Here is a 23,295-nt window from a genome sequence, read left to right on the forward strand (position 1 = left end):
GACTCTTTCTGCTTGACTGAATGATACTATCATTAAACTGAAATTGACCAAGCACTCTGGGGTAAGGGAAATGGCAGTGGCTCAGCTTCCTAAGAATATTTGTTGGAAGCGTCATTACCCCCTGGGTTTTGTGTTTGCTTATGATATGACCTGCTTACTTTTTTGTGAAAATCATCACACTCCTCACCAAAATTACCGTTTCCTCAGTCTGTCAGTTCCGAATGCAGAGCTGAGATAATGGCTGAAGGGTTGTAGGTAAAAGAGTGGGGCATCCTCACTGTGTAAGCTGAGCAGCAATTCAGTATAGTAAGGAACAGGAACTTCTGTTTTCATAAGTGGTCTCAAATTACGTAGTTGTGTTTATTTCTCTTAAAAACCTTCACTCAGCTGTCCATTTTTTCATATCTAATTCAGCAAGACTTGGTGAGTAGGTGTATTTTTGCTCTTGCTTTTTCTCTACAATGATAAAAAAAAATAAAGATCCCAAGATTTTACTAGTTGGTTTATCGATCTGTGAATGACATTAGAATGCTTTAGAGTATTGTAAGACGTTGTAATTCATTCAGTACGTATTTATTATTTTGTGCCAGCCAGGTATTATTTTGGAAGCTGGGGTTGAATCAACAAGGCAGAAGCCCTGCTTTCTGGAGACTATATATATATTTATGGGGGAATCAGGCAATAAATAAATGGAGTTACTTTTGGGTAGTGGTAAATGCTTATGAAACCAAAAGTAACTAAGAGTTAAGTGATTAAGAGTGCCTGGTATGTGAGGGCAGGAAGTTTAGATGGTGGGGTCAGGGTCAAAGCTGTAGGATTGCAGCTCACTCTGAGGGCTTGGAAGCCTCATGTTGTGGGTTACCTCCCCTTTTCCTGGAAAATACATCCCCTCAAACCTCCTAGCTCACTTGTACCTCTGGTGAAACTTGGGTTATCATCCGGAAAGATGCTTTAGTAGAGGAAACAGAGAAAATACTACATTAAAGGTGACAGAAAATGAAGCAGCATATGTAATCTCTCATGTATACTACCCGAAGATTTCAGGCAGTAGAAGAGGTGAAGTATGATTTAAGGAAAGTAGATTATTGGTCATTCTTTTTGAATTCAGATTCCTACAATGTTAAATAAGAAAATAAGTACACTAGGATGTTTACTTTCTAGGTTGTGTTACTTAGAATTGAAATGCATGTTATTCACATAAAATTATATATATATTTACAGTACCAGTGCAGTTTACTCAAGCCTTTTGTTGCGCTGTATTTCCGATAATTTATGCTTAAGATTTTAAAAAAATGTTCTTTATGAATGGAAGCATAAGCATGTGGTGTAGCATAAACTGTCCGTTCTGTGGTGGTAGGAGCTGGACCACACTGGTCATCTAACATAGGTGGAGGGGAGGCTATTTTGGAGTGAACCAAATGGTGCCTCTTATGATACAGTGACTACTTCACTACAGAAGTTTTGATTCAGCATTAAGAAAAGAATCCTCATTTGTTCTTACATATTTTGGGTTCTTCTAGTGTCAGATAGACGTGTCAGGCACGGGAATCTATCCTATCTGTCCATCTTTCCTTCCTTCTCTTTCCTTTTTTTTTTTCCTTCTTGGCTTCCTTCTATAGAGGGAAAAAAATGCATACACTGTTAAAAGTAGGCAACCAGAGAAGCCTAAACTAAAAGGGAAAAGGTATTTTCATGTCTAGGAGTGTTCAAATGCTCCTGCATGCTTCACAAGGTAGTTATTGGCTGTCAACTCTTTGCAGTTAGGACCCATGACTGACATCTTTTGTGAGTGTTTGCTGATGATAACGAAGAAAATCATGTCAGTTTGCGGTCACTAACTCTGTGCTTTCCCCCTTCAGTTAATCTAATATTTACTGGGCGACTCTTATGTGCAAGGATTTTGATTTTTCTTGGCTGGGAATCACTATTGATTAAAGTGGTAAAACTAAATTTTCATCTCGGGTAGAAATAACATCCAGTGGTATATTCAGGTGGCAAAAAAACTTTGTGTAAGGTCAGAAAGGTTGATGGTAAAGTCTTGACAGTTGCTACCTGGGCCCCACTCTAGAAGCACTTGGGCTTTGTTGTAGGCCAGCCGACTGGAGCTGTGATGCTATGGGGCTGGCTTGCTCCTGGGCAGCAGCTGCTAGCCGGCCTTTGCTGAGTAGGCTGCCAGAGTGTGGTGTTCCTAGTCCAAGGTCGTAGTTTGGTCTTGTGCCAGGCCAGTTAACTCACGCAGACCAAGAGCCTTAGATTCACTAGCCACAGTTACTTGACCCTAGCACATGATCTAACCAAGGCAGCAGCAAGAAGAATATGGGAATAGTGAATCAGTAGTTCAGAAAACTTATTTTCATTCCTAGACCAGCAGGATCTAAGTGCATCTTCATAGAATGGAAAAAAGGGAAATAATTTCTTACATTTTGGCGATAGGAATAAGAGGGAATAACTTCTTTAAATGTCAGTCATGGGCTTCCCAGGTGGCGCAGTGGTTAAAATCCGTCTGCCAATGCAGGAGACACGGGTTCGAGCCCTGGTCCGGGAAGAGCCCACATGCCGCGGAGCAACTAAGCCCGTGCGCCACAACTACTGAGCCTGTGCTCTGGAGCCCGCGAGCCACAACTACTGAAGCCTGCGCGCCTAGAGCCCGTGCTCTGCAACAAGAGAGACCACCACAATGAGAAGCCCGCGCACCGCAACGAAGAGTAACCCCTGCTCGCCGCAACTAGAGAAAGCCTGTGTGCAGCAATGAAGACCCAACACAGCCAAAAATAAATAAATAAAATAAATAAATTTTAAAAAGTCAATCATTCACATAGTAATTATGGATTTTTCTCTTTTACATTGTATTTTATTAGATACTTCTTGATTTAAGTCCCATTAAGTTAAAAAATAAACAGTTAACTAATGAGGATTGGAGGGCTGATGCAAGAAAGTCCACAAGTCAGGCGATTAGTAGCATATGGGAAACTGAGGTCCGTTGCTATGTGAAGAAAACATTAAAGACTTTTCCAAGTTTAGACAGATAGCAAAGTTCAAGAAGTTCATCAAATCTTGTACGCATTTACTGAATATCTGCTGCATATCTGCTTTTCTGATCTCGTGAGATCATTTTTGGCCTAGTTAGTTGCTGAGTGTCAGTGCCAGGCACATAGTGAGTTCTCTATAGATGGATTTTTGTCCTGAATGAATGGATTATTGTTTGAGATGAGAACAGACTTGAGAATCCAACTGACATTTTTAGATTTGAAGTTTCAACCACAGTTCCCTAGAGAAGGGATCATAGTCTTGCAGTAGGTGTCACTAAGAACTTCGATAATTGCTTTCTGTTAAGTGCGTGGCAGTGTTCTTAGTGTTGGGGAGGAATCAAAGGTGAACAAGATGCTCCCTGTCAAGGTCCTCGCGGGCTGAGTAGATTAGACTGATAGGGAAGACTGGAGGGGAGAGCAGATGTTTATAGAGACAGTAAAAACATTCACACAGCAACCCATGGTGCCACTTGGCTTGGGTAGGACTTCTAGAATCTCTAAATGAGTTCTTTTACCAATACAAAAGTTCTTTTGAGTAAAACAGACTTGATTTAGTTACTCGAGGGAAAAAGGAAAAGAAACAAGACTTAGGGAGACTATACACAGCCTCTTTGTGACTTTCCTTTATTATGCTAATGTGATAAACTAATCCTCAATAATTTGATAGTGGATAGTGGCATAATACACTTACTGTCTTCAGAATATTTGATTGTATTTTGACCAGGGGATTTAAGTCATGGTGGGTACTGGGAAAAATGTTTTTGAGGAAGATGGCTTTTGAGACCCTCTTAAATCTACCTAACTCTGTAGTGTAAGGTTTGTTTGCCTTAAATTCATTCTAATCATAATTTTTAAATTTAACTTTTTATGCAGGTTATACAATCACATGGTTTTAATAAAAAAAACATATAAAAGGATATGCAGTGGGAAAAAAATCTCCCTTCCTTATAGGCAGCCATTATTAACAGTTGATTATTCTTCCAGATGTATATTATGTACATACAAGCAAATACAAATATGTATTCAAAAACTGGAGCTTTTGTTACCTATACTCTCTTGATATATAAACAGTGATTACACATAAAGGAAAATTATTTTCTGTATCTTTATTATGAAGGAACTCTTTCTTAGGGTTAGTAAACATAAGAAGTTATATATGAATAGTGATAACTTCAAAGTAGGAAGCTACAATACACGATTAAACCTGAACATAAAAAAAATGCTCATCAAAACCAGCAAATGTATTCTAAGAAATAATGAGTGTGTTTTTGAATTTAGCAAAACTGTCTGAAGGCGGCAATATATATTTTCACAATTTGTACAAAACCAAAACAAACCCAGCAAATTGTTTTAGAGACGGAGTACATGTACTTTTTGGGGTTTGAGTTGCTGGCGAGTGTATGAGATGAATCCTCGGAGGTAGGATTGCAGAGGTAGTTTGGGCCAGGTTGTGGAAGTCCTCAGCTGAGAGAGTAGGGTTGGATTATAGTCTGTAGTCAGGGCAGCTACTCACACTTTCTGAGCTCTGGAGTGTAGCATCAGAGCTGGGCTTTAGAAATGTTAAATGGAAATGTGATTGGGAGGGACTCAGGAGAAACACTGATCAGTTGCAGTGATAAAAAGTGAGTCAATGAAGCTGTGTGAATGGAGTCCAGAGGCGAAAAGTCAAGATTGAGTGAGATGTTTCTTTCATGTTAATTATCAGTAGTTATCATTACAGATTGGTTCAAGAATCTTTTCAAGAGTATCTTAACATTCCCTCTAAATGATAAATTCAAGCCCCAAACCAAAGGGTCCTACTGTTTATTCACAAATGTGAAGACCAAAGTCTCCAAGCTTGAGTGGTCTGCTTGGAGCCTAAATTCTGGTCATTCCCAGGAAGCTTATTTCTAACTCCCTTGAATCTTAAGCTGCTTTTGCTTTGGGAACATGCTACGATGTCACCTTAGTAATTGAATGTTGCCTTCTTAAAAATATCTTAGGTTTCATTTCCTAACCTTATCATTTTGGGGGTAGGAAGTGCCCTAGATTCCTTAGAATGTATGAGCCTTTGTGCAGTCAGAATAGTGCACACAATTGTACTTAAAAAAAGGTGACTCAGCAAGTTTGGAGCTGAGGGCTTAGGCTTTAGAAAAGGAAGTGTCTGTAGAAGGCTGTTAGTATTAAAATGATGGCATACAAACTTGCCTTTTTTTTTTTTTGCAGCTTTGCTTTTGAAAGACTTGCAAACTTGGAACTTGTATTTTTACCAACTCCACTGTTAGGTCACTTTCTAAATGAGGGTTGGTTGTTTGGGTGGAGGTGACAGATGACAGGGGTAGATAGGCAGCCCTTCTCAGGGGCTCTGCTGGGTACCCTGGGGGGCCAGGGCTTGGGTTCAGTTAGTCACTTCTACACCCTCCTTTAGTCCTGGGGTGTGTTATTTAGTTTCTTTAAACACAGTGGAGCTTTCCAGAAAGCCCAGTGGGGTTTGGTTGCATTTTGGTGGGCTTTTCAGCTCAGGTGCTGCTTTGGGAGAATGCAGTTAGGAGAGTGAGCTGTGCCCGTCTGTCCCCAGGGCTGGCCCATGCTTATCAGTGACTCTAGGCACTGGCCAGTCCTGGTGCATTTGTCAGTCAGCCTGAGGTTTCCATGTATGAACACCATGAGCTGGATGTAGAGGAAAATGAATATGGTAACTCCAAGTAAAATGCCTCCGAGGCCAAAGGGGAAACCGGAATGAATAGTGCATTTTTAGAATAAGGCACTGGAACTTGTTTAGGTCACTAAGATCTATTTAGTAAGCTTTCTATTTTAGTGTAGAATACACTTCTTGGAAAGTTGGATGCATTTTTAACAAATACTCATTTCTAAAGTTACCTGGATTTCTGTAGTTCTCACCCACCTTGTATGTATGAGAGAGTTTACATTAATAGCAGTAACTCAAATTGTATAGGGTTTGCTCCTGTCTGCTCATGCAGGACCTCATCCTGCAGTTCTCCCCTCATTTCTGCCAGCCCACAGGCAGTATTTTTGTGTTTATTAATATGTTCACTTATGTTCTTCCGTTCCGGGTGCCTGCAAAACATTTGAGAGAGCCTTCTTTCTGTCACCCGTGCCAGTCTGTGAAAAAGCACATTTCTTCTTGGGCTACTACTGTCTCAGTCCCCTAAAACTGGATATCCAGGAGTGCTCGGTCCTTCTGGTTTTCTTTGTTTTTGTTTTTTTCCTGAGCCAAAGCCACTTTATGTGCTTTATGGAAGTTGAGAATGTAGCCTTGTTTCTCTCACTCGGGTATACTTAAAATTTTTTCTTTTTTACCTTGTAATAGAAGCTGAGGAGCTTATGTCTCTGCATCTCCTGTGAGGACAGCCCCATCCCTTCTGTCTGGCTCCTTTCTGTACCTGGCTCAGAGCAGCCCCTGGGGTCAAGCTCGGGCTTTCTCTTCTAGCTCCAGAGCTTTCTCTGTCTCCAACCTTGAGCGGCTGCACACAAGACACCTCCCAAAGGCCTCTTCCTCGTATACAAATATACTCCTACAAATATACACCTGAGGGCCATGTGCAAACCCTGCCAACTTGTTAGGCGTGAAATTAACACCTTAAACATCCCAGAAATTGTGACCTGTTTTTCCTGAGGCACAGTTGTTAATCTCATATTGTTCCTTCTGATTTTTTTTTCCCATTTCACTAAACCTTTCTGAGATTGCAACCCCTAGATTAGCTCAGGAGGTTACTTTGTTTTCTAGATTTGAATTTTGATCATGCTTGAGGTCCCATTTTTGGAAGTATCTCACTCTTAGGCGGGCTTCCCCAGGGGCCCCTGCAATAACCATCTCTACACGGAGGAGTCGAGATTTACTCCTCAGGCTTAGACTCACTTATTCAACTGCTTAACTTGACCTTTCCACTTGGTACCCTCAGTGGTGCCTGAAACTCAACAAGTCCAGGGCCCCATCTGTCTTGTGATCAGTGTCTCCGTCCGTCACCCATTGCTCCTTGCGTCAGCGACTAGCACCTCCGAAAGTCCTGCAGCCAGAAGTCCGAGTCCTTCCTGACCTCTCCTTCTCCTTCCTCCCCACATGCAGTCCATCCCCCAGACCTGTCTCCTTACCTCTTGGGTATCTTACGTCCATCCACTTCTTTCCATCTCTCCTGCTTGGTCCCAGCTGCCATCACGTGCCTCCTAGGTGACTGTAACAGCCCCTCAATTCACCTCTCTGCCTCCCTGTCGCTCCTCCAATTCCTTCTCTTAAAAATGCACACCCGGTCCAATCCCTCTTCTGCAGCGTGTTTAATTAAGAGCCGTCAGCTTCCTGTTCTTGCCAGCTCTCCAGCCTGGTCTCCTGTCATAATTACCTTCACTTCTCATGCTCTATCCTCAGCCCTCAAAGTGCCAACCTCGCTCTTTGGATGGCAACTTTGAATATTGCTTGCTCTGCCTGGAGCCCCACTGCGCCCTTACCTGGCTAACTTCTCCTCAGGCCTCAGCCATCACTTTTGCAGAGAAGCTCATATATTCTTGTGGCACTGTAGACCTTTTCTTCATTGTACTTAGCACAGTTGTGATCTTATACTTGGATGGTTCCTTGTCCGTCTTTCTCATTAACCCTTGAACTCCATGAAGGCAGAAACTCCCCCCTGTATCTTTAACATCTAGTATGATTAAGTAAGTAAGTAAGTAATATGTCTTGAGTGAATGAATCACTGGGGATCAGTAGAGCATAGGCATTAAGAGAATGGTTCTGGAGTCAGCCAGTTATTTGAATTTGAATCTGGCTCTGCTTTAATAACCCTGTGACAGTGGGCAACTTACTTAAGATTTCTAAGCCCCAGTTTCCTTATCTGAAAAGTGGAGGTAGTAAATACCTTAAGAGGTTGTTTGGAACAATGTGATAGTATTTGAAAATATAAATACTAGTATTTGTAAAAGTGCTTTGAATTAGGTGTTAAATGGTAGATGTTACACTTTTACCTTTTTAAAAAAACTTTTTTTATAAGAATAAAGATGCAGCTTCAGAAAAATTACACAAAATAAATATATAGTTGGATGAGTGATTATAAAGACAATACCCTTGTAACTTCCAGAAGCCCCCCTATATCTCCACCCCAATGGCATTCCCTTCCCTTCCACCTAAGTAACGCCATCTTGACTCTATAATAATCACGTCCTTGCGTGTTGTTGCAGTTTTATCAGTCAAACATGCATGCATCCGTGGACATTATGGCTTAGTCTTGCCCATTTGAAAAAATTAAGTCTTCCCAGTATCCTTTTCTTTTCCCTATGGGTTATCTATTGAAGAACCTGGAGCAGTTGTCCTGGAGTGTCCTATAGTCTGGATTTTGCTGGTTGCATATGAATGATACAGTTCAGCTTGTTCCTTCCTCCTTTGTATGTCCTGCAAATTGACACTGGACCCAGAGGCCTGATCAGACTTGTGTTTGACCCCTTTGGCAGGACTGTAGGTGGTGGTGTGACCTTTCATCAGGAGGCACATTATATCTGATTGTCTTTCTTTTCGTTATGTTAGTAGCTGTTGATGCTCAATACCTGGATCTGTTAATTTTTGGGGGGTGACAAATAGGGATGTTTTAATTCTGTCATTTGTCTTATTTATTGGTTTGAATATTTTTTTAAAAGAGACATTTTTCCATCATCTCCTGTTTGGTTGCACAGTGGTACAGTTCCTATAGAAAAGCAGGATAAATGCTAGATTCTTTCCCATTATCAGTTTTCCAAGATAATGAGTTGGTTCCCCATCATCCTCTGAAGGTGACCAATTAGTTATGTGTTTAAAAAAATATTGTGAACTCATGGATTTGAATGTATTTGATGGGTTTCAATGAGTTGTAATTATTATCTTTTTTGAAGCTTAGGCAGTCCCATCTCTGCCCAGTGGGAACCTTTTCAAGTTGACTCCTGAGTCCTTTTGATATGACCCTACTAAGTCTGAGAGTTTTCTTGCTATCTGGTATAATAAGATATTTCAGGTTCATTTTGAGCGTTTTCTGCTCACACCTGGAATTAGCCATTTCTCCACAAAGAGCCCTGATTTCTTTCAAGGGAAAATAGTATTTCATGAACTCATTCTGTTTCAGTTCTGAGCAGCACAGCCAGACTCAGACCCAACTGTTGGGACTTCACCTGCTCATTTGTTTGTAGGGTGACCAGTTGTCCTGGTTTGCTCAGAACTGTCTTGGTTCCAGCACTGAAAGCCCCGTGCCCCTGAGAGAGTGGGGGACTCATTCTAGGTGTTAGGGAGGCTCATTGCTGTTGGTTTGGTATTGTGTCTTGGCCTTCTCTATGGAGAGATTGGAAGAAATATGTATGAGATCTGTCTTTTGCAAAGAATAATCACCCAATAGTTAGATTTATATACTCTATGTCTTCTTCAAGACAGGTAACCCTTAGTTTGGACAGTGCTTTGCAATTGTCTTTGCCATTTGCTTATGATAGCCTATAAATTGACATTGTTTATGGGTTCAGGAAAATGGTTTCTATGGCCTCAGTTTGATTCATTTTACTCTAACCCATGGCTGTGACTACAGTGGACAAATACATGCACTGCAAGAGCCATAATGTGAATGTCATAAAGTGAATGCCTTAGTAATTGCTATAGCTAAACTTAATATTTATTGCATTTACTGTATGCAGGTGTGTATATGTATTACCCAGTTAAATGTTTATACCTTCCACCTGAGGTAGGGACTGTTACTCTCATTTTACAGATGGGAAAACTGAGGTTTAGAGAGGCTAAATCATGTGCCTGGAGCAAGTGGAAGAACTAAAATAAACCCAGATCTTTCTTATTTTGGAGCCTCTGTAGTTAACCACTTTATTACCATTTTAATTATTAAACATTAGTTTGGTCTAATTTAAAACCTGATTCACGTTTTAAAAAACTTGAGAATCTTTGGGCTGGTTCTAGGATCTGTTTAGGAATTAGTGTCACTTTAGAGGTCTCAGAATGATGTCACAACTGCTCTTTCTATGTTCATGACAATCATTGCTAATCAAGTAAGGCAGCTTTTTTTTTTTTTCCCTGCATCTGGATGAAGCCTCAGAATCCTTTTCAACATAGCATTCTAGGCAGCCACTAAAATTTTACTAGAGTTGAGATATAACATGAGACCCATCTGCCATTCTGAGTGAGAACCTCGTAGAATGGCAGTGAAGCCTCTGGGGTCCCATGGCACTTTTTCTGTGCTACTCTGCTGTCACTATACTGTATCATAATAGTCAGTCATACATTCTTTTCATCTCTTCTAGGAAAAATCAGTTTTCTAAGCTATGATCCATAAACACTTAATTTCAGAGATGCTTTTAGGTATACTGCAAAAACAGAAGAGGCAGGATGAGAGGCTTGCGGGGTGGGGGGGGTCGCATAAATTTGAGAAACCAAGTTCTTGAAGCTTTACACTGTGTATTGCTATGCTAACGTTGTGAGAAATCCTAGTAAAGGAACCTGTTTAGCTGGTTTTTAACCCAGTGTCTTCTAAACATGAGTTATACCTGTATCCCCACATTTTTTTTTTTTTTTAAGCAATAAGGAGATTTGTTATCTTAAGAAATGATACGTAACCCAGAGGTAGGACAGGCCCAGGAGTAGTAGGGCAGGCTCCATGTGGGAATATCCAGCCTCAGGACCATCTCTCTCTATCTTTCTTAGCTCTGCCCTCCACGTGGGTGGGCCTGATGCCCTGGCTAGTGGCTAGATGGCTGCAGGCATTTCAGGCACCATAGCCACACAGGATGAGATCTAGATGGGGAAAGGCCCTTTTGGAACAAGGAAAGTGTTCTTAGAAATGCAGTGGCAGTGTTCCCTTCGTATCTGTTTGGCAAGGTTTGGGCGGGTACCCGCCTGTATGGAATTGTAGGCTGTGGGAGGGGGCCGTGATTCTGTGATTGGCCTAGCCAGTCCTTTAAGGAGGAAGGAAGCAGTGGAGTCAAAACAATGAATGTTTCGCTTCATCGCCAAGGTTTTCAGGACTAGGAGGAACCTGTCTTTTTAGCCTTTCACACCTTCACTTACTCCTCACTTTAACCAAACTTCTCGCTGTTCCTGAATTTACCTTTATGGGGTGTACGTGTTGCACCCATGTGCCCCTGGGAAGACCTCTGCCCCCATTTCTGCACATTCAGTTCTTGTTGTTAAAGACCTAGTTCAAGCTCTTCCATCCAGTCAACTCTACCACGCTCTTCAGTTCTGCCCAATAAACATTTGTGGAGGGAGGAGAGGGAAAAGTCAGGTGAATTCCAGGTTTCTGACTTGGGTGGCTGAATGGACCTGGTCCACGTGGGCAGGTTTGGGATGGTGGAAGGTGAGGAGGTAAGTTTTGACCATGCGGATTTTGAGATGCCTGTGGTTATGTTCAGCCTGCAGGTAGGCTTGCAGCTCTGCCATTAGAGGGAGAGATCAGGGGAACAGATCTGGTGGGGGTCAGTGTGCACGTGTAGTTAAAGCTACAGGTCGATGAGACTGCCAAGGGTGGCCTGCAGTGGTTGAAAAGCAGCAAGCTGAAGGGCAGGCAGAGGAGTGAGAAGGACGGTGAATAGGAGAGAGAAACCCAGAGAAGCCAAGAGAGCAACAGGGACCCAGTGGCCAGAGGTGTTGGGTGAGGTGGGGGGGAGTCCAGAAGGAGGGCAAGGAAGTGTCCCTGGATTTGACCCTGGACACCTGTGCGGGTGGTGTCTGGGGAGGGCAGGGTGGACATGGGGCAGACGTGGTGTTTATCCTCTTAGGTGAGGAGTGAGGGACAGGTGAGGAGGCTGAGACGGGGTGCACGGTGCTCTCTGGAAGCTTGGATGAGAAGGAGAGAAGAGAAGGCGGCATTCACAGGTGTGTGTGGTGCGTGTGCTTTGGGAATTTTTGTTTTTTAGGAGAGAGTTAATCACATCTTTGGGTTAAAGAGAAATCTTGAAAAGTAGAGAGGGAAATCCCAGAGACAGAGGATGCTTGCTAGAGCAGCACCCAGGCCGGCAGGACCAGAGCACTAGTAGAGGGTTTAGGCTTGAGACTAATGGGAAAGAGGTAAAAGTGGGAGCAGAGAGAGAAGCTCATAGGCAGCTGGCAGGGAACTGAGATGTTTCAAACTGGGTCGCCTCGACTGTCTTGGTAACTGGGAGGCAAATTAATTGCCCATAGTGAGGAGGATGACGTGTTGAGGGTAATTTTTAAGACAGGTGGAAAGAGGTTTGGTGAATCTTTTGTGACTGCCCCAATTTATGTAAAATGATTGCTCTACTCTTGTATTAAAATAAATCTTCCAAAGAATAAAACTTCTCAGCTTTTTTCAGGGGTCTTAATCTTTTGTCATCACGACCACTTAGTGGTGTTTCTCAAGATGTGGTCTAAGGATTTATAAATAATATAGGAATGCTTGCTAAAAAATGCTGTATGTCTAAGACACACCTTATAAACTTTCTGAATTAAGAATCTTTGTGGGGGGAGGGAGGAATAGGATCTAGAAATCTGCATTAGAACAGATTCCCCAAGTGATTCTTGAAAATGGGTTAGTGTATTTTCAGGCAGCGGATGGGGGCCTCCGGATGTCAGCAAGGGCTGGGGAGACTCGGAGCCGCGTGCAGTGTCCGTGTCTGACAGACCCACACGTGAGAGTAAGCATTGCTGCATTCTCTCTGCTCAGAGGTAGCGTGGCTGCCGCACTAAGGCTTGTCTTTAATACCATGTTTCTCATAAGGGAAGGTTTTAGTCTTTGAATTTGAACACATTTATTTTAGATAGAAACGGAAGAAAGAATTTTTATGATCTAGACCTAGGCTGGGGCAGATAATTTTTACTCTCCAGTTAGGAGGGATGTAAAAATCGGCCTGTTTGAATTGTATTTTCGGTTTTTTGCAACTAGTAGTTTTATGGCAGTAATCCATCTCACGCACCTCAATATCTTGTACATGTATGTTATCCGGGCCACTGCCCAGAGCTCAGCTTTTCGCTTCAAGGGAACTATGAAAATAGAAATCCCGCTGGAATTGGAATCAGATTACCAATGTGATATTTTTCCAACCAGGTCCTAAATATCTTATCACCAGTTTTCATTTAAAAGCCAGTCAACAAATTTAATAAGAATGGTATTGTGGTATCCAGGACAGTAACAGAGTTAAAAAAAAAAAAAAAAAAGAAGTGATTGCTTTCATTACTAAAGATCTCTGTGAAAAAAAGCAGTTCTGTGTGACTCATTGAGTTGTTGGGTTACACGATAGCTTTGAAGCAGGGGCAACCACTCTTCTACATTTATATTCAGTGGTTTCAGTGCGAACTCTTATGAAATGAGAATAATTTTTGTAATTTACTTCAATACGTATGAACTTCAAAATTCTTATGAAATGATCTCATGGATTGGTTGTATATTTGAGTAGCTGTTCTCCTGTGACCTGGACCGGAGTGTGGAATGTAGAGGAGATACCAGAATGGGAAGAATGTTAGAATTCCTAAGCAGAGCCTGCCCCATTGTTAGAGCTCATTAGTTACTCGATTATGAGCTTCTGTTCCATCAAGGATAGATTAAGCCCCTTGAGCACAGAGAATGTCACGTATTTACCTTTGTCTCTGGTACCCAACTAAGTGGCAGACGCTCAGAGCCCTCAGTATGTGTGAGATGATTGAATGAGTTGATGGAAATGTGATTCATATCGTGGAAACCTCTGATTTCCCTTATGAGCTCAAAATTACAATGGAAGCCAGTGATAAAATGGCTACAGAATTTTTATTCCTACAGACCTTTGCAGGAATGCAAAAAGCTAATGCCAGTTTTCAGTGATCTTTCCTAAGCCAATTTGCTTTTTCTTCATTCTTCTCCCCCAGCCGTAGTCTCTGTTCTATATTTGCCAGTTTAGACAAACTGCTGCTGCCTGTATACTTTCAAGTGCATGTTATAATTTCAGTTTCCAAATCTGTGTCTGGTTTGAAATATACTTAAATTTCTCTTGTAATCAAGTGGAATGTGTTTCCTAAGGATCTTCAGATTTGAGTCCTTGACATTAGAAATGAAGCACATTTTTTCTTCCCATGAGTCTAATTCTTCCAACTGAATGGAAAAACAATCCTTAGTATATTAGCCTATCTCAAGAAATACCTCTATTGATCAGTTAATAGAGATTTTGTGTTTGCATTAATAATCATTTTTCTCTTAGAAAGCAGATTAATCACCAAGAAACATTATTAAAGGAATCTGCTTGTGATACTAGTCAAATCTGAAAGTATGATAGGTCATAATACTAATCACATGTAATATAACTATAATCATTCTTTGATTAACATTGTAAAAAATTTGGACTGTGACTTTTGGCACCATAATAACAATCTATATTTGAATACTGTTTTATAATTTAAAAAAAACCCTTTTACATGCATTATCCTTCTTGAGGTGCATGATAATCCTTTAGTATAAATAGGGCAGACATTATTTAAACTGAATCTCAGAGAAATGGACATATTCATTATAAGTCAGCAAGAAAATGGCAAAGAATCAACTATTGCCTCCTTTTATCTGGGTCTCAATTAAGTGCTCTTGCCACTATCATGTGATGTCATATGCTTTTGCCATAGTAATAATAATGCGGTTATGCTCCAGCCTGAAGCACATTTGAGTTTCAGGTTTGTTCAGAGGAAAGATCTAGCTGATTTCCTGCCCAGTCATAGGATCTAGTCTCAGGATCTGTCCTGATTATCTTTCATTGTAGAAATGGAAACAGAACCTTGATTCCTACATCTGCATGCAGGCAGGGTTGGCCTTTAGCCTGAACACAACAATACTTCGATAACTGGCGTAATAAACTACGGAAGCTACTGATAATCTAATCTACCATTGATCTCTTGCCGAGTTCATTTTAGGTAAAATCATGATAGAGATTTATGCTTCTGGAGGCCAAAGTGGTTTACTTTACTGTGTAAGTATCCCTGAGGGTAGAGAAGGCCCTGACCTGCCCTTGTGGCCATTACTCATCTCCCCACCTGGAAATAAATACCCTGCAGTGTTGGGCTTTCAAGGCACGTAGGTTAGTGTTGGTTGAAGAGTCTGGAAAGGGACTTTTCCTGTTCACCTTTGCATAGTTTGTGCTTCAGAGTGTCCCCTACCCCCCACGCCCTGTTGTCCCTTCAGTTTCTCATTGGCTGATAGAAGACTCTGCTTGAAGCACATCAACATTCTCGAGGCGCACAGTCCTTTGAAGTCAGAGTCCAAATCCACTGTATGGTTCATAGACACTTTTAGTATTTTTTAGAACATTTTTGGTGGTACTACACTTAGATTAATAGCATGGAAATGAATATGTTTTTCATTTAAAATAGGAAAAAATGGTGAGGCCAAAGTAAATACACAGTAGTTATAGTTAAATTACAGTATAAGTCATTCAAAATAATATATTCCAAATCTTTTATTACATAAAAGATGCTCATGATATAATATTGAGTGTGAAAAACCAGGTGCAAAACTGTGTGAGTACTGTGATCCTAATTTCTTCAAAAGTGTATGAAAATAAAAAAGCACCAGTAGTACATTTTATAATTAATAATGTGTTGTCAGGCATTGTTTAAGTGCTGCATGTGTGTTAACTCAGTTAATGCTCTTATCACCCTAAGAGGTAGGTACTGCTGTTATCTTTGTTTTACAGATGAGGACATGAGGTACAGAAAAGTACGTTGTCCAAAGTAAGTAATAGTAAGGATTGGAGTCGCTAACTAGGAGGAAATAGACCAAAATATCAATAGTGATTATCTGTGGATAATGGTGTTATCAGTTGATTTAATTCTGAATTACATCTATAATATAGAATGTGTCTCTACACTTGTATAATTAGAAATAGTATTTTTTTAAAAAATTGAAGCATCTTTGGAATCTAGAAAAACCATATGAGAACATATGTAGGTTTGAATTTCAAAGAATAGCTTTTCCTTCTTATATCTAAAACAGAAATTATTCTTGATTAAGAGGGGTAAAAACACACAAAACCATTACTTTCTATCAATACAGTCTCCCTAAATGATAACCTCTCGGTATATGTTTGACAAGTTTCTTTTATCGATAAGGAGAACAAGACCTTTTTTAACTCATGGTTAAACATTATATGATTTCAATTTTCTTAAATTTACCAGAGCTTGATTTGTGACCCAAGATGTGATCTATCCTGGAGAATGTTCCATGTGCACTTGAGAAGAAAGTGTAATCTGCTGTTTTCGGATGGAATGTCCTATAAATAGCAATTAAATCTATCTGGTCTGTTGTGTCATTTAAAGCTTGTGTTTCCTTATTAATTTTCTGTCTGGATGATCTGTCCATTGGTATAAGTGGGGTGTTAAAGTCCCCCACTATTATTGTGTTACTGTCGATTTCCTCTTTTATAGCTGTTAGTATTTGCCTTACATATTGAGGTGCTCCTGTGTTGGGTGCATATATATTTATAATTGTTATATCTTCTTCTTGGATTGATCCCTTGATCATTATGTAGTGTCCTTCCTTGTCTCTTGTAACATTCTTTATTTTAAAGTCTATTTTATCTGATATGAGTATTGCTACTCCAGCTTTCTTTTGATTTCCACTTGTATGGAATATCTTTTTCCATCCCTTCACTTTCAGTCTGTATGTGTCCCTAGGTCTGAAGTGGGTCTCTTGTAGACAGCATATATACTGGTCTTGTTTTTGTATCCATTCAGCGAGCCTGTGTCTTTTGGTTGGAGCATTTAATCCATTCACATTTAAGGTAATTAATTATCGATATGTATGTTCCTATTACCATTTTCTGAATTGTTTTGGGTTTGTTTTTGTAGGTCCTTTTCTCCTCTTGTGTTTCCTGCTTAGAGAAGTTCCTTTAACATTTGTTGTAGAGCTGGTTTGGTGGTGCTGAATTCTCTTAGCTTTTGCTTGTCTGTAAAGCTTTTGATTTCTCCATCGAATCTGAATGAGATCCTTGCCAGGTAGGGTATTGTTGGTTGTAGGTTCTTCCCTTTCATCACTTTAAATATATCGTGCCGCTCCCTTCTGGCTTGTAGAGTTTCTGCTGAGAAATCAGCTGTTAACCTTATGGGAGTTCCCTTGTATGTTATTTGTCATTTTTCCCTTGTTGCTTTTAATAATTTTGCTTTGTCTTAATTTTTGTCAGTTTGCTTACTGTGTGTCTCGGCATGTTTCTCCTAGGGTTTATCCTGCCTGGGACTCTCTGTGCTTCCCAGACTTGGGTGGCTATTTCCTTTCCCATGTTAGGGAAGTTTTTGACTATAATCTCTTCAAATATTTTCTCAGGTCCTTTCTTTGTCTCTTCTCCCTCTGGGACCCCTCTAGTGAGAATATTGGTGCGTTTAATGTTGTCCCAGAGGTCTCTTAGGCTGTCTTCATTTCTTTTCATTCTTTTTTCTCTATGCTGTTCCACAGCAGTGATTTCCACCATTCTGTCTTCCAGGTCACTTATCCGTTCTTCTGCCTCAGTTACTCTGCTATTGATTCATTCTAGTGTATTTTTCATTTCAGTTATTGCATTGTTCATCTCTGTTAGTTCGTTCTTTAATTCTTCTAGGTGTTTGTTCTTTAATTCTTCTAGGTCTTTGTTAAACATTTTTTGCATCTTCTCGATCTTTGCCTCCATTCTTTTTCTCAGGTCCTGGATCATCTTCACTATCATTATTCTGAATTCTTTTTCTGGAAAGTTGCCTACCTCCACTTCATTTAGTTGATTTTCTGGGGTTTTATCTTGTTCCTTCATCTGGTACATAGTCTCTGCCTTTTCATTTTGTCTATCTTTCTATGAATGTGGTTTTTGTTCCACAGGCTACAGGATTGTAGTTCTTCTTGCTTCTGCTGTCTGCCCTCTGGTGGGTGAGGCTATCTAAGAGGCTTGTGCAAGTTTCCTGATGGGAGGGACTGGTGGTGGGTAGAGCTGGGTGTTGCTCTGGTGGGCAGAGCTCAGTAAAACTTTAATCTGTTTGTCTGCTGAGGGGTGGGGCTGAGTTCCCTCCCTGTTGGTTGTTTGGCCTGAGGCGACCCTGCCCTGGAGCCTATGGGCTCTTTGGTGGAGCTAATGGCGGACTCTGGGAGGGCTCACGCTAAGGAGTACTTCCCAGTACTTCTGCTGCCAGTGTCCTTGTCCCCACGGTGAGCCGCCGCCACCCCTGCCTCTGCAGGAGACCCTCCAACACTAGCAGGTAGGTCTGGCTCAGTCTGCTGTGGGGTCACTGCTCCTTCCTCCTGGGTCCTAATGTGCACACTACGTTGTGTGTGCCCTCCAAGAGTGGAGTCTCTGTTTCCCCCAGTCCTGTTGAAGTCCTGCAATCAAATCCCGCTAGCCTTCCATGTCTGATTCTCTGGGAATTCCTCCTCCCATTGCCAGATCCCGCAGATTGGGAAGCCTGACGTGGTGCTCAGAACCTTCACTCCAATGGGTGGACTTCTGTGGTATAATTGTTCTCCACAATTTTGTGAGTCACCCATCCAGCGGTTATGGGATTTGATTTTATTGTGATTGCGCCCCTCCTACCGTCTCATTAGGTCTTCTCCTTTGTCTTTGGATGTGGGGTATCTTTTTTGTTGAGTTCCAGTGTCTTCCTGTCGATGACTGTTCAGCAGTTGTGATTCTGGTGCTCTCGCAAGAGGGAGTGAGTGCACATCCTTTTACTCCGCCATCTTGAACGAATCCATGGTTAAACATTATAAAGCACAATCCAGGAAACTGATTCTGATCAAACCAGATTTTGTTTGAATACTTAAAAACTTCACCAGTGATAGAAAGTGTAAAGGCACAATACGCAATAGAACATCTCCAGGAAATGGACACTTTGCTCTCTGGAAAGTACAGCCTCAAAAGCAAAAATGCTTCAGGAACACTATGTTCTATTATGTAGTGTCTTAACTTTGGTGACTTAACTTTCAACCCTTCTCTCTTGCTTTCGTTTCCACTCTACCTTTCCCTTCAGAAAACCAAGAAATCAGCTGTTAAACCAACCAGCTGATTAGCCTCAACTTGTTGCAAGTTGATAACATGTTTGAGTTTTAGTAGTGGTAATAGCTGTACTTTGCTACTGTGTGCCAGGAATACTGCTAAATGTTTTCCGTGAGCCAGCAATTATCGACTAGACGCCCAGCGTTCCAATGTGGCTCAGGATTTGGTCCAAACAGTGTAAGCCCACAGTGTTTGGAATAAAATGAATTACTTGGAGATACGATATAAAATTCTTGATTTCCATTTTTTGTTGAAAAGAATTGGGACCCCTAGCAATCCCCTTAACTCATTTATTTTCCTTGCCAGGCTCTTGTTGTCTTGTTTCTTTTTTGGACCCCTGATATTATTTTCTTTAATTCTCTGAGGTGTTATAAGCCCACTTCAGCTAGAGAGGGAGTGTCTGGGACAAGGACCTACCATTAGTTAGAAGTCCGGTTGGACTTGGGAGCCCTCATAACTCCTCACGGTGGCCACTCAGCTTCCATTCTGACATGACTGTTGTCATTCATGTCACAGCCTTTCGTCAGAGTTTTAGTCAAGTCAGATGGCCTTTCCAGTTTCTCAGTCCCTTCCTATCTTCCTGAGAAGGGACATGTGTGGGTCCTTCGTTTCTTTGGTTTTGATTAAATTAGTTTTTGAGGAGGAGGCAGAATATGGTTGGTTTGAAAGGAGCCATGGTTTTGAGAATAACATAGTTATTAGTCATGACATCCCAGTAGACTGTCAGATGCTGAAAATACTTGGAGAGACTCGGCCACGTGACAACTCCATGTGGATAATGATGATTGGGGGTTTGTGTTTGTTTTCCTAACATAAGTCACTCTTTCAGTAGCTTTACAGGAAATTATACCCATCACTCCTTCAATTGCTTTTCTTTTTAAAATAAACCAAAATAAATAATTTTTTTTTTTTATTGTAGAAGTATATAGCAAAGGAGAGAAACACTTGTTTATTTGAGTAGCTCAGGTAATAAGCATGAAAGGAATTACCAGTCACAGACTGGCTGTTCTAGCCCCATCTCTGCTCCCACAGGAAGGAACACAGTAAGCAATGTCATCCTTGTAAACAATGGAAAATGAGGTGTATGTCTCAGCTGGATTCCAGATCATTCCTGGTTGTCTAGTTGCTAATGGTGTCAGAGTACCCAGGTCTCTCCACATGGATTCTCTCCAAATGTTGTTCCCTCAGGAGAGGGTGTCTTTACTCTGACACAAAGACAATTTGAGTGTATTATGGCTGTAGACTAACAGCTGACATTCAGGAGTAAACAGAAAGCTGATATGTACTCAGGAAAGGGTTTGTTGATATGGCATCTATTCCTTGATGCTGAGAATCATATATCAGAGAAGAGCTTTCAGGTTTTGCCCTGTCTTTGGAAAACGTTTCCTTTTTAATAAATTTATTTATTTATTTATTTATTTATGGCTGCGTTGGGTCTTTGGTTTTTATTTATTTATTTATTTATTTTTGGCTGTGTTGGGTCTTCATTGCTGCGCACGGGTTTTCTCTAGTTGTGGCGAGCAGTGGTGTGCGGGCTTCTCTTGTTGTGGAGCACGGGCTCTAGGCACGCGGGATTCAGTAGTTGTGGCTCACGGGCTCAGTAGTTGTGCCTCGCGGGGTCTAGAGCGCAGGCTCAGTAGTTGCGGTGCATGGGCTTAGTTGCTCCGCGCATGTGGAATCTTCCCGGACCAGGGCTCGAACCTGTGTCCCCTGCATTGGCAGGCGGATTCTTAACCACTGCGCCACCAGGGAAGCCCGGAAAACGTTTTCAAAATGAGCAATTATATGTGGAGGCTGCTCACTTTCTCTCCCCAGGGAACTCACTGAGTGATTAAAAGTGATCTTGACAAGTTGGTTCTAAGCTAGGTTTAAATCTTAAAATGAAGACGGGTTTCGTTTATTTTAATCAAGTAAAAAATAAGGTGTATTTTTTTACATGACAGGGGTTCTGGTTCACCAAACTCCCATCTATCTTAATATCGGGATATGGATGCCAAACGTCAGATGAGGGCGGATTGCTCAGACTGCACTCGAAGTCCTCAGTTCTGGATCGAGTAGTGAAGACTTCTGTCACTTACCCTTTGTGACAGAGAGAAAAGGACGCACATTTTTCTCTCACCTTTCCTAAAACCAGCATTATTAGGAAAATGATTGTCAGGAAGAGGCAGGCTTTCCCTGAGGAATGGGAGGAACCTGCGAAGTGCAGAGAAGGAGGTTAGCATTTGCTGTAACACATCTTTTGGGGAAGTCTCTGCCGTGTGGAGTTCCTTTTTTCAAATCTATAAATGGAAGGAGAATGAAGACAGGTTTTGCTCCACTGCCCTCTGGGCCACAGGAATGCACATGTGCCTCTGTTTTAGTGCCGGCCTTCTCCCCTTCTTTCCCTTCCCCCCCTCCTTTCTCTCTTTCTCCACCTCGGGATAATGATTAATTAGTGAATTCCATCTCTGTGATCTGAAAGAAAAGGAGTATGTAGTGACTAATCTACACTCATGTAGTAGTTTAGTCATGAGGAGATTCTGGCTCCGTAAATATTAAATCCTTAAAAAAGGAATTTCCATGCATGGTTACCCAGTTACTTTGGGCCCGTGATGTTTTCTTTTATCTTCCTGTTCTCCTTACTTACAGACTCGCCATCAGGCTGTGAGGATGGGACAGGGCTGAAGACCTTTTTTTTTTTCTTTCTATTAAGGGCCAGTGACCCCCTGGGGGATGGGGTGCAGGGAAATCCAAAACCAGTTTGGAAAATGAGATGGAAAAAATAATAGCGCTTTTAGGTAAAGAGCCAACATAGAAAACATTATTCTCATATAAGCTTTTTAAATTAAAGAGGGTAAAGGCCTAATTCAGGTACAGTGAGTAGTGACAAACGTGTTTATTGTAGGTATTACATCTAAGTATGAAGCAGAGAGAGAAAAGAAATATGCAGACAGATGGCAAGAATTAGTAAAGCCATGACTAGGGAGAGAAAGAAAAGATAAAAAGTAAGAAACTGTTTTGAAGGAAGTTGTAATGATAGATACAAGAGCTCACCACAATATGCTTAGATATGCATGTGCTGTCGTATTCACACCTGGTTCTCTCCCAGCCCTTAAAGACAGTTTCCATTTTAAGAACCCAAATTCAGGAACTTCTCAATTAAGTGTTGTTTGGCTGTGGTTTCATCATCCGGTTAGTACTGTGCATGAAAACTGCCATACCTATATTTGGGAAGCTATAACAGACTGCCGAAGACTTGAGAAGTTGTGATTAAAGTTATTTATCAGTATAGCACTCTAAAAGTATTAACTCAATTAAAATTTTGTCCCCAGTTCATAAGTTGTTGAAATATCTGCCTGATGTTCTAAAAAGCACTAGAATTTTAAAATTCTTCTCATCTCTTCAATTTTTTTCTTTCACGAACTAAAATTTTAAAAATTGCAGTAAAATGTACTGACCCCTTAATTTTATAGCAAGCTACTCAGAGACTAGAAAATGGTTTTAAACGCATGAGAGTATATTTCTTTTAGGAATAAAGTGGCTTTTGTCTATAGGATTATGTATGATTAAGGTTTTTTTTTTAAAGGATTCCTTGGGAAAGTGTTGAATGTTATATGTTAATTTGTAGCATGAAGGGATTCTTGAGGCTTTTAAAAGTGTTTCAGCTAAGGAATCTCAAGACTATGGCATTTGGGACTTACCTGGTGGCACAGTGGTTAAGAATCTGCCTTCCAGTGCAGCGGACAGAGGTTGGAGCCCTGGTCCGGGAAGATCCCACATGCTGCGGAGCAACTAAGCCCGTGCGCTACAACTACTGAGGCTGCGCTCTAGAGCCCGCAAGCCACAACTACTGAGCCCGTGTGCCACCACTACTGAAGCCCACGCGCCTAGAGCCCGTGCTCCGCAACAAGAGAAGCCACCGCAATGAGAAGCCCGAGCACCACAACGAAGAGTAGCCCCCACTCGCTGCAACTAGAGAAAGCCCGCGTGCAGCAACGAAGACCCAACGCAGCCAAAAATAAATAAATAAGTAAATTTATTAAAAAAGACTATGGCTTTTGTTTTTTAATAACAGTGATCACAAAAATGGATGATACTCTTGGCATTTGACCCATGGGTAGTGTGAAACAAAGCCAAGGACTAGAAATTCTCTGCTCATGGGTGGGTGGTCCAGGGCCATGGGGTTGATTGCAGCTGTGTTGGGGTGGCCTGCCTGAGAACAAAGGGATTTCCTCATGCTCATTTACTGGATGAAGGTGGTGCTAACATGAGCCATTTAGATCTCCTGAGTGACTGTGGTGGTGCTAGTAAAGCACTTGTAATATTTCCTATGCCTAAAGAAGTAATCTACGTTCCACTACTA

The 23,295-nt window shown here is 41.2% G+C and overlaps 1 protein-coding gene across 2 annotated transcripts in view; it reads left to right on the plus strand.

Moving 5' to 3' along the window:
- Positions 1-23,295, plus strand: part of SNX25 (sorting nexin 25) — a 111,195-nt gene that overhangs the window by 1,415 nt on the left and 86,485 nt on the right. The window lies entirely within an intron of this gene.

The sequence above is a fragment of the Eubalaena glacialis genome, chromosome 20 (assembly GCF_028564815.1).
Source record: "Eubalaena glacialis isolate mEubGla1 chromosome 20, mEubGla1.1.hap2.+ XY, whole genome shotgun sequence".
In the NCBI taxonomy this organism is placed as follows: Eukaryota; Metazoa; Chordata; class Mammalia; order Artiodactyla; family Balaenidae; genus Eubalaena; species Eubalaena glacialis.